General features: G+C 49.8%; 1 long non-coding RNA gene across 1 annotated transcript; it reads right to left on the bottom strand.

Moving 5' to 3' along the window:
- Positions 1-1,059: 1,059 nt before the first annotated feature.
- On the bottom strand, positions 1,060-10,162 carry LOC129146821 (uncharacterized). The gene is made up of 3 exons (XR_008554084.1): positions 10,092-10,162; positions 2,577-2,724; positions 1,060-1,207 (listed from the first exon to the last, which is right to left on the bottom strand). It is a non-coding gene; the product is annotated as an uncharacterized LOC129146821 (long non-coding RNA).
- Positions 10,163-10,988: the final 826 nt, after the last annotated feature.

Raw genomic sequence — 10,988 nt, 5'->3', positions numbered from 1 at the left:
CTGTCAGCTTGCAAGAGCCACTGGCCCACTCCCATCATGCACTCTACCCAAGGAGGAAGCCTGGTGCAGTCGCTGGAGACCTCAGCGCAAATCAGCGCAAATGCCTCCCAAATCAAGTTTGCAATTCTGGGAAATTTAGTAAAAACAACCCCGCTGTCAGTTTGCCTTCTCACAGCTGGAGGGGTCAAGTCATCAACACAGTATAAACCCAGGCCAGCAGAACCTTGTCCTGCGGAGGGCCCCAGACGCCCTCTGGGAAGCAAAGGGTTTGAAAATGTCTTAAACTTTTCCAGTTTGTTTATTTTCCAATGTTTAATGATATTGTCCATGCAAAGAGCAGAACCCCAGCTCCTGCTAACAATTAAAGAGGTTTTCTAATTTAGGAGAAAATGTGATTTTAAAAGGAGAGAGAGAAAGAAAGAGCTTGCATAGGAAGTAAAGCAAATAATTTACGTCAAGAACATGCGTGCAAAAGAATCTTGAGTTGAGAAGACCTTGACTGTATGGTGAGCACGAGGAGTGAAAGCTGTTCAGGGTGACTGACCCAACCCAGGGGCAATTTCGGAGAAGGAGGCAACTGTCTGCCTTTCTGATATCCCTCAATTGCACCTCACTACACCACCACCACCTTTCAAAGGTTTCATGTTTGTGGCTTGTATCTGTGACTCAAATATCCTCAAACCTCTACATCCCATAAGTCCAGACTGCCAGAGCCTCACTCTGTGATTTGGGGAACCTCTCAGGAGTGTCCCACACGTGCTCAAGAATAGGACTGTCTTTGAGAGTGGGTGCCATGTCCCCCCAAAGTTTTGCTCTCACCAGCTTGCTCTCTGATGCCCAGAGTCACTCCAGGATGGGCCTTGCTGCTGGCATGCCCTATAAGAATGCTGCTGCCTACCTAGGACATTGTCTAGAAGCTTCCTCAAAGGACAACACTGCCGACCCAGTGTCCTCAGAGCCCTGGAGCCTCACAGTGTCCTGTACCCTCCTCACCAATTCTCTCACACCCTCACACTTGGACATCAAACTGGACTGACCTGTCTGAGTCTATTAGGAGCCCCCACCCATGAAAACTGCCCCTTTGGCTGAAGGGTAGTGGGCAGGGATATGGTGAGGTCTACTCCCCCACTCACCTTTCCTTCCCATCACTGTTAATAAATGCTTGTGATCCAGGCTTCTCCAGCTCCAGCATATTTTAATCCTACGACTAGAAAAAGGTTAGGATGAAGTTGAATCCCACTCCATTAAAAGAAGGCAGCCTCTTATAATCACCTGGAAAGTTTTTCCAAATCCTTTTGTCCAGATCACCACCCCCCCAAGCCAAGAAATGAGAATCTCTGGCCACCTCCCTAAGTGATTCCAGTGTGCAGCCAAAATTGAGACCCACTGTCTTAGAGGAAGAAAAGTAGGGAGCAAAGGAAGCAAAGCTGAAGTTAGGCGCCCTTTCCCTGAGATGGAAGGGAACTAGGCAAGCCAGACATGATGCCACACCCTGGACACACACTGAGAAAACCCAGTGATTCTACTGCCAAACCCACCAGTGACTCGTGCTGCTGTTGTTAGTTTCTTTCAGCTGAGTCAACATATTGGGAAAGTCGCAGAAGACAAGTGCAATTCAGGCCTGGTGGCATCAGAGATGCCTGGAGGGAGGAGGCCTTGTCTGTGGCTATGGTGGAGACAGACAGAATCCTGCAATTGACAGGACATTGGGAGAGTATCTGATCACGCCCTGTGTATATGTCCAAACAACCCAGGACAGCTGACCACCCGCCCCCCAAAACAGGCATGACCAGGGAGGGTTGGGTGCACAGAGTTCATCCCTTCACTGGCTCACTCATTTGTTGGTTCATTCATCCATTTGTCCATTCACTTACTCACACCCGTGAATGTCAAAGCTGTGTGTGAGGAACCTCAGATATCATATGCAGCCCAGTGGTTCCCAGGCTTTGTTTTTAGCTGAGGAATGTGGTCTAAGTGAAACCGTATGGAAGCACAAACAAATACAAGAGCAGTTGCTAAAGTAGAATAGGAGGCCTTGGACCAGGCCCACTCACCTCCCTTTTCCTAAGGGGGCTTCACCAGATTCTCCTGTTTCAAAGAGAAATGGTTTGGAAATCTCTCAACTTGTAAATGAGGACACTGAGGCACAGGGCCGGGTGGTACTTTGCCCAGAACCCAAAGAGATTTCATGCACAGAGCTGAAGAAGACAGTGTCCTTGCAAAATGGAGCTACTCAAAGCAGAGATGAAAACTCCACCTCAGATGCTGAACCAAATGCTCAAACCCCTCAGGAGACTGCCCTGTCAGCTTTGTTTTCTGAAGAAAGCCCTTCTGAGGTACTTTCCCAGCACACGGTATTCAGGGGGGAGCTACAACCCTGTTCTCTGGAGCCTACCAGGTCTAATTCATGTTCAGTCAGGATGCCCACTGCCAGCGCCCATGCTAACTGTCCTGGGTGTTTTCATGTTGTTAAATATTTTAGTACCACAGTTGGATTCCACCATTAAAGTCTCCAAAGTATGAGTAAGAACCAAACAGTAACAAAAAATATCAGTAACTCCACCAGCAATACCTACCTTCTCATTGCTGTTATTTGACACTGGATCTACTCAAGATCTTTCAGAAAAGAGAGTGATTCTCTTCATGCGGTGATTTCCACGGGGGACTTTCTGGGCGTGGTCTTCCTGAAGACACCTCTTGGGCACAGGGTGGCCAGGCTGCTTTCTGAAAGTCACACAAGTGCCTCAGGACAAGGGCAGGGCCCAGTGCCATCCCAACCCTTCCACTGCCAGCAAGCAGCGCCACAGCACCATCATTTGTCAGGCCTGGAGTTGTGTGTGTAGCAGATGCTGACCTGCCCGGGAATTGCCCTCAGCTAAAGGGAGCTGGCTTGCCTGAGTTAGGCCCTTCCCAGGAGGTACAGTGACCTGGCCCATTGCCTCAACTGGGGACATATTCGAAGGGCCATTCAAGCTGCAACAGGCCCCCTGGGAGCTGCTGAGGCCTCATGGGAACCCCACTGCCTATAACCTCTCCCTTGAGCCAGTCTTGCCTCCATGACCCCCATACAGGGATGTTTCAGGAGCTTCCCCCAACTGACCTTCTGTACATAGATCTTCCTTTTAGGGTCTATTTTCTGAGGAGCCTTCCGCTCCACAGTCCACATGCACAAAATGGGGCCATACTCATCTCTCAGAGATATTTGAGGGTTAAATGAGCTTGTTGTTCACGTGAAATTTCCTCTTTAAAACAGTGCCTGGAATATAGTAAGTGAGCAATGCACACTTTTGCTTACTTCTTCCCTCGCTATTATAGTGAATAGCAAATGGTCTCTTTCTTCTGAGGGAGAAATCTGGCTCTCTGTTCATTAGGAAAGCAGACATGACTGACACATTCCAGTGAACATTCAATCCTTTCTTTGTGTTCAGGTGTTCTACATAGTTGTGCTCACTCCTCATACCAACACACACACACACACACACACACGCACACACACAGAGCACTGAAGAATTCTGCAATCTTTGCAGCTTTATAAACATCCACAGCTGCTTTACACCATTACAACAACACACAATCATGGGGTTGCTTGTGAAGAGGCCTATATATCAAGTTAGATGTCCCAGGAGGCAGAGATGGCTTCCTGGTGGAGGAAAAAAAAAGGAGGTCCTCATGAAGGAGGTCACAGGTTTTGAAGGATGGACAGAAATCCAGCTGGCAGAGAAGGTGGGAGTGGCTTTCTAGGTGAGGGAATGATATGGCAGTGAACAGTGGGATTGAGAAAACAAAACACGTCTAGGCAAGTCCTCCACTCTTGGCTGAAAACAGGGTTTTGCAGAGGAGGATGAGGGGGAGGAGCCAGGCCTGGGAAGACGGGTGGAATCTGATTGGTTGAGGCCTTGAACGCCAAGCTGAGGCTGGAAATAATGGGGTGCCACTGACAATTTATGAGAGCAGGGGGGAGCTCCATGCCAGTCATGAAGAAGACTGAATGGGAATGATATCGGAGGCTAAGAACCAGTGAGGGGGCTGTGGTAATAGACGGCTGGACATCCCCCTGCCTGCCTGGGGGACTGGAGGGTGAGGAGGATGGATGTCCAGAGTAGGAATGCTGATGGCTTTTTTCAGATCACCACCGCTATTAAAACCTTTGGGAGCAACTGCAAATACCCTCAACTCCTGATCTGAGATTAGGAAACAAAGGAGCTTGCTCCTCAACAATTGTTTGGGGAAATGAAAGAGGAAACTGACCTCAGCATAAGGGTGCTTGACTCACTGTCTCTGAGTGACCTCGTGCAGGATAATTCTCTGAATCTGATGCCAGCCACTCCTCTGTCCACAGCTGGCCTCACAGGAATGTAGAATCCCATGTACAAAACACCTAGAGAAACTTCCAGAGACAGGACAGACCCAGCCCTGGTTCCCCACTCCTTGCTGTAAGGCAAATCCCTTACACCTTTCTGGGCCTCAGTTTCCTCATGTATTAAATGGTAGTTGTAATTATCACCACTCACTTGTGGGACTTTTATGAGCTCAAATAGCCTAATAAACCTGAAATTGCTAAAGAAACGTAGGCCTAATTGTTGATGCTGTTATGAAATTGGGTATTACATTACCGCCCCTCCATCACCTCGTGCTGCTCTTTTCTCTGAAGAGCCCCAGTGCTGTTCGTGGTGTTGTTCTTTCATGGATAATTAATTTCCAAACACCTACTCTTGTTTATCCGTGGGCCTTACGTAAGGAGGATCTACAGATACTGCCTACCTGAAACAGATCTTGAGTCAGATCCTACGAAAGCCAGGAGGGCCTGGCTGAGATTGCCTTGGGGAGGCGGCAAAAGGGAGAGGCATTGCTAGCGTTATGGGGAGAAGCTGCTGGTCTCTCCAGAAGGGGCAGGCTGGTGACTCAAGCTGGGACTTTCTGGGCACAGAGAAACTGTGACCACTCATCCCTTGAATCCTTCTAGCTCCCATGGACCCAGAACCCGGCCCCTCCCCATCCTGGGTCACCTCCTGGTCCCACTACCCAGAAACCTAACAGTGCAGCCAGTGTGACTCACCAACCATGTGACCTCATTTTCCTCATCTGTAAAATGGGTCAAATAATCTCTGAGCTGCCTGCCTTACAGAGCTGATCTGAAGAGGGTCCCATGGGCTGAGGATACAAGAATGAGTGGGGACGATAAGGCGTTGTACTAAGGTAAAGGGTGTTTATACTCATGCTTCAGGGTATGTTTTAAGACAATTTCTTGCCAGTGGTGTGGGGCAAGGGAGATAATGGCTGGAGGCTGTTCTGCAGTGGCTATGAGAAGTGGTAGGGGATCCCAGAATACCAGTTTGTTCCAGACCCAAAGTTCCAAAGCTGGGGAGAAAATGTCTCTTGAACACAAGTATTCAAGAGAATATCTCCTGGTGTTCTGATGCAAGGCATCCCTAAAAACAGAATCCCAAACACTCCAAACCACGAGAGCAGGACAGCGCATGGAAGTCACATCTTCCATCAGCCCAGGGCTTAGCTGTTGCAGTCTTTCCAAATGTCTCCGAATGTGCTGGCAGAGGCATGTGACTGCCCTAGGACACTGGCCCCACTCAGACCACAAAGCAGCATAACTGAAAGTGAGCTCCTGAGAAGCTGCAAGTCCCCTTTCCTGGGAGGCTTGCTCTGAATGGAGAAAAGAGGACACCCCGAACAGCAACATGCCCAGTCCCCCCAGCATAGTAGGAGTCCTGAAGGAACAAGGCGTGGGTCCCCTGATCACAGGCAGCAGGGTGAGGAAATAGGTGAGTGTTCTCCAGGGGAGGTGACCTAGGAACCACCTACATTGTCGTAAGACTTTAGGGCTTCTCTGATGGGACAAGGTTGAAGGACTGGTGACCCCCCCAAAGTCCCCAAAGCAAAGACAAGTTCTCCAAATTCAGACCAACAGAGACTGCGCATTCTGTCCCTGCCACATCCACCACCGTTTCTAAGTATTTCCCAGCCTCAAAGGATTTCCTAACTCATAAGCCTGGAGATTGTTTTTCCTTTACCTTGACTCCTCCCCCACCTACAATCATATTGGGATTACACCCCCAGATTCAGCTTGCCAGTGGCTTATACTGGACCCTTCATATTGAAGCCCCAGGCATGTTTTTCCTCCCTCGTGTAGTAGCCTCAAGCACAGGCTCTGGAGTCAGACTCTCTGAGTTCAAATCCCAGGTCTGTCACTAAGCAGCCATGTGATCCTGGGCTGTTTATTTAACCTTTCTGAGCCCATCAGTATTGGTGATGATAGGAAGACCCACCTCATAGCCTTACTGTAAGAACTGGCACTTGCCACCCACTAAGCACTCCATCTGTGTTGGCTTCTTTTGAAAACCCCACCCAGAGCCTTTTTAAGACTGGGCTTCAGATCTATTTTGGAGAGGCCTTGATTGCTCTCTCTCCACCACCTTCTTTTTACAGATGCACTGTCCCTGGTCATGCTGGTTTCTCCTTGCTTCTTGCTCACATAGTAGCTTAGAGAACTCAGGGGCTAGCTGATATTTCTCCCTCTTGGGAACTCTCAGTCCCCCACCTGCCAGAGCTTGAGATACTTCTCTATAAAGCCATGCCCCTCTTATCTTTCAAAACAGAGTTTTGAAATTCACATCCTTCCTGAAACATGCCACAGTTAGAAAAACCTAAGCTCTGGGTTCAGGCAGCCCTGGGTTCAAATCCCACCTTAATCTACACCAGCTGAGTAACCGTGGGTAAGTTACATAACATCGATTAGTCTCAGTTTCCTGATATGTCAAATGAGGTAAGGACCCCTCCCTCACAGGATGGAGAGGATAAAGTAAAATACTGACTACCAGATACCTGGGGCTGGGGCACAGTGCTGGCACATACTAGGTGCTCAATAAATGTTTCCCTTCTCTGCTCTGCACTCTGCTCTGACAGCATGGGCTCGTCTCTGTACTCAAGCCCTTAGCAATCCTTACAACCACATTAGCTTACTTATATTACGTTCTTGGATAGCTATCATGCATTGGCTATGATCTTTCATATACTGGACAATTATTGGACAGTTCTATTTGGAATAGTATAGAGGGTCCTACATATGTGTAGATATCCCTAGGGTCTTGGTGAGTGTCACAGTGAGAGGATATATACAAGATGCTCTAGATCACAGCATATGGAGTTGCTAACATTGATTTCAGCTGTCAAGGGTCTCAAATCCAACTCAGGGATCACTGATTGAGCCCATACGGTATGGTACTAGGCACTGGGGATTCAGGAAGAAGATAATGCCTCCATCCTCAAGGAGTGCAGGGTCCAATGGAGAAGAGACGTAAGTGGACATAAGGAAGTAGAAAGTGCCTGTATGTTGTCATACCAGAGGGGGACAGCTAAGGATGGGGCAAGGAAGACTTCCTGGAGGAGGTGGCATCTAAAATTTAGAGGACAAGTAGGAATTGACTGAACAAATGAGAGACAGAAGGTCCATCAAGGTGAAGGGAAACAGTCTGTGCAATATCTAGCTGTGAGGCTGGATGGAGAGCTCAGGAACCTTAGTAGTTCTGTATGGTTGGATACATATGCACAAGGCTCTGAGTTGCTGACAAGCTCTTCTTTTCTTCTCTTTCTTTTCCCCCAACTCCCACCACCTTTCTCCAGTCAAACCCTTTACCCCCAGATCCAGGGGCACCCTTTTCCAAGAAATTTCAGCCTCTCTGCTGTCCTAGCTCAAGACCCTTGCAGCCCAGGCTGGGGAAGTTATGGAAGGGAAAAGGAGAGAGGAAGCCCTTGGTGAGTGTTTAGACTGAGTTTGAAAGAGGAAAAATCCACTACCACCTCAGGTCCCCACGCAAGAACACTGAGCAGGGCTCGGGTTAGCCTTGGGTCATGGTTAGTCCATGGTAACAGCTGCCAGATATCAGGAAAGAACCTGCTTCCCCCAGCAAAGGCCTCTCCTCCCCCAGCCTTCTGCCTCCCTACTTTGTGTCCGGTCCCCTCAGGCCTCTGCCCCCACCAAATCAGTTCCTGCTGATTTGGTCAAGGTGAAGGTTCCCTCACCTTCCTGGAGTTTACGGTGCAGCCAGCAGGCCACAGAGTCTCTTAGCACCCCCAAGAGACTCCGAGCACCTCAAAGAGACTCCCAGCACCCCCAGTTTCTGCTGAGGGACCATATGCAGTCACCACGTTCACTCCCATGTGTGCACACCCACACACGTGCACATACTCCTCTCCCACACACTAACTCACAGGACCCACGCTCACACACAGGCTCACACTACTTACCCACGCATCTGCTCATAGACACACACACTTGCGTACACACACTCACACACCAGAAGGCACAGCTTTCCTCTGTTTCATAAGTTCCCCTTGGGGAGAATCGACCCCTTGGAAAGTTCTGGGTCTCTAGCCCAGGGACATCAAGTCCCAGGCCAGAAGACCCCAGTATCTCTCACTGAGAGGGTACAAAAGGGTTAAGAGAGAACATTTCCAGGGAGTTTGCCTCTTAATCAACACAGTTAATTCTTTTCCTTTTACAAACATAAATTCTTGGCAGTCAGTAACCAAGAAAGAAAGGGGTAAGAAAAAAAACCTTAACCCAACATTAGTCAAATCTTTGCCTCTTCCTATTTTTTTTTTTCAAGTTAAAACCCAGGGGAATTCAAAGCAATGAGAGAAATCCCAGCCCAGATGGAATGTTTTTGCTAATATACGTCTGCAAGTTATTTAAATGTATGTTTAAGAGTGTGTGTGTGTGTGTGTGTGTGTGTGTGAGAGAGAGAGAAAGAGAGAGAGAGAGAGAATGCAAGAGCAAGCAAGTATGACTGAATGATGTGTGTGTGTGGGATGTGTGTGTGATGTGCCTGTGTGACCACAGCAGACAGCAGAGCAGCGGAATCACTGGTGTCTGCCTCAGCCCCAGCTCCCCTTCGGCCCTGACTCTCTTGTCTAGCACTAAAGCAGGCCAAGGCTACTACTCAGGACAGTCCTTGTTCTTAAACCTAGGGGCTTCTGGGACAATAGCCCTCGTGCCCGGCCTTCAGCCCCAGGATCGCCACAGGAACACATTTTGCTAACAGTCACCCACCGTACACCTTCTTATCTTTCTTTCCTGCTTAGTCAGAAGATTTAGGGCTGGAGTTTCCAGGCCTATAGGAGAGGGGTGGTTAAGAGGACCAAGACTGTTCCCACCCCCCAGAGATCTGCACCTCCCAGGGGCCCTGCCTCAACTTGAAATCTGGGCTCAGACTCTATTTTGTGATCTCTTGAATCTTCTCTGAGAGCCTTCTCGGGGTCTTCAGGACCCCCCTCCCATGGTAATCCCTCTCTATCATTGACCTTCACCCCCTCAGAAGCACCCTTAGACAGCAAGGCTGCCCCTTACCCCTGGACTCCACTTCAGCAAGGCTCCCACCTGCACCCCCAGAAGCACTCTCAGCTGAGTTCAGGGTACAGAGGCTTAGCAGAACCTCCCCGAACCCCACCTGCCCCCTAGCTCCCTCTCCTCTGCTTTCTCCTGAGCCGATTTTAATTCTTTTAATCTTTTGTCTGAAATCGCTCCTCTGGCCCTGTAATCAGCTGTGTGGGTTCCAACTTCCTGATTTCCAGAGGGAGATTAGGCAGCTTTCTCCATCTAAAAGCACTTTGGATGCCTGGGCCACCCCATGGGCTGGCTAGACCCCTCTCTGGCGAGGGGCCTGTTTTCATTCTTCCGAGCCCCAGCCCACCCTGAGTCCTGGACCTTCCACACAGAACTTCCCATGCCCCTACCCTGCCCTGGGCCCCCAGAGATTCCAGCCCTCCCAACTCCCTCCCCGCCGAATCTCCAGCCAGGCCCAGAGCCTGGAGTCCACAGTCCCCTCTATCACCAGCTTTTGGGAGTGAGGGTGGGGTGGAGTGGTGGGGGGCACTGGGTGGGGGCACTGGGTGGGGGCGGGGTATTGCCCCAGGTCTGAGATCTGCAGAGAGCATCCTCTTTCTGGTTGACCCCCACCAATCTCCCTACCCCTGCTTCTCCTGTAGCTTCTCTGCTTTTCCTCCCACTCTTGTTCTCAGAGGTCCTTTTTCTGAGAAGGTGGCCATCCATGGTCTGGTTGATGGGGAGCAAGACTTACCAGGCTTCAGCTTTCTTAGTGTGTCTCATGCACTCTGCACCTTCTGGAGCCACCTCAGGATCTGGTGTTCAGCTGAGCCCTGGCTCTGACAGAGCAAAATGAAGTCAGCTTCACAGACTGAGTGAGAGGGGGTGATGGAGGGGAGGTGGGAAGAGTGAAGGGGAGCGAGGGAGAGAGTCCAAGGGAAAGTATAAACGAGTGTGGAGTGCGCATCTCTTGGGCTTGCCTTGATATGTAGCTAGGGGGTAGTGGTAGCTGAGATCTGACTTTCTTCATAGAAGAAATAGTTGCCTAGAAAGGACTCCGTGAGACAGAAAGAAGACATTCTGAAGGAAGCGTCCTGAAACGCCACCTTGTTGGGGCTACAGTCTCCCTCTGAAATGGATAGTGTTCAGATATGTGGACAATGGCTTCCGAAGGACTGAAGAATGCAGAGGGGTCGGGTCTGCCTTGGGCTGAGGGCTTCAGAGAGGCTGCGAATTCTCTGACACCATGTGCAGATTTTGTGACTAAAGACATGATGGGGATAACATCCGTGGCCTTCATCATGTTCTCAAAGGGTTTCTCACTCCCAAGAGATTAAAAACCACTGGACTAGAGGCTGATGTGAAGGTGACACAGGAGGCTGCCCAGAGTGACCCAAAGACAGGCCAGAGTGCAACCGATGACCTCTGGCTGAAGTGAGCAGACTGGGCCAGGCCCAGGCAGTACTATGAGTCTGCAGAGCTGACCTCACCTGTAATGCGTAGGGGGTTCCCAGAGATGATTCCTGGAGATTCCCTTAGGTTCCTGGAGATCTCTCTGAAAGCAGGACTCTGCCAGGTGAAAACCCCCAGCTCACAGCACACACCTTCACTGGGTTGAGCTGTTTGTTGGATTTACTGCTGGACATGGCAA

Source organism: Talpa occidentalis, unplaced genomic scaffold, assembly GCF_014898055.3.
Source record: "Talpa occidentalis isolate TD23 unplaced genomic scaffold, MPIMG_talOcc4v2.1 talOcc4.4, whole genome shotgun sequence".
Classification (NCBI taxonomy): Eukaryota; Metazoa; Chordata; class Mammalia; order Eulipotyphla; family Talpidae; genus Talpa; species Talpa occidentalis.
The sequence above is the reverse complement of the archived record's forward strand: the minus strand, read 5'-3'. Positions and strand labels throughout refer to the sequence as shown.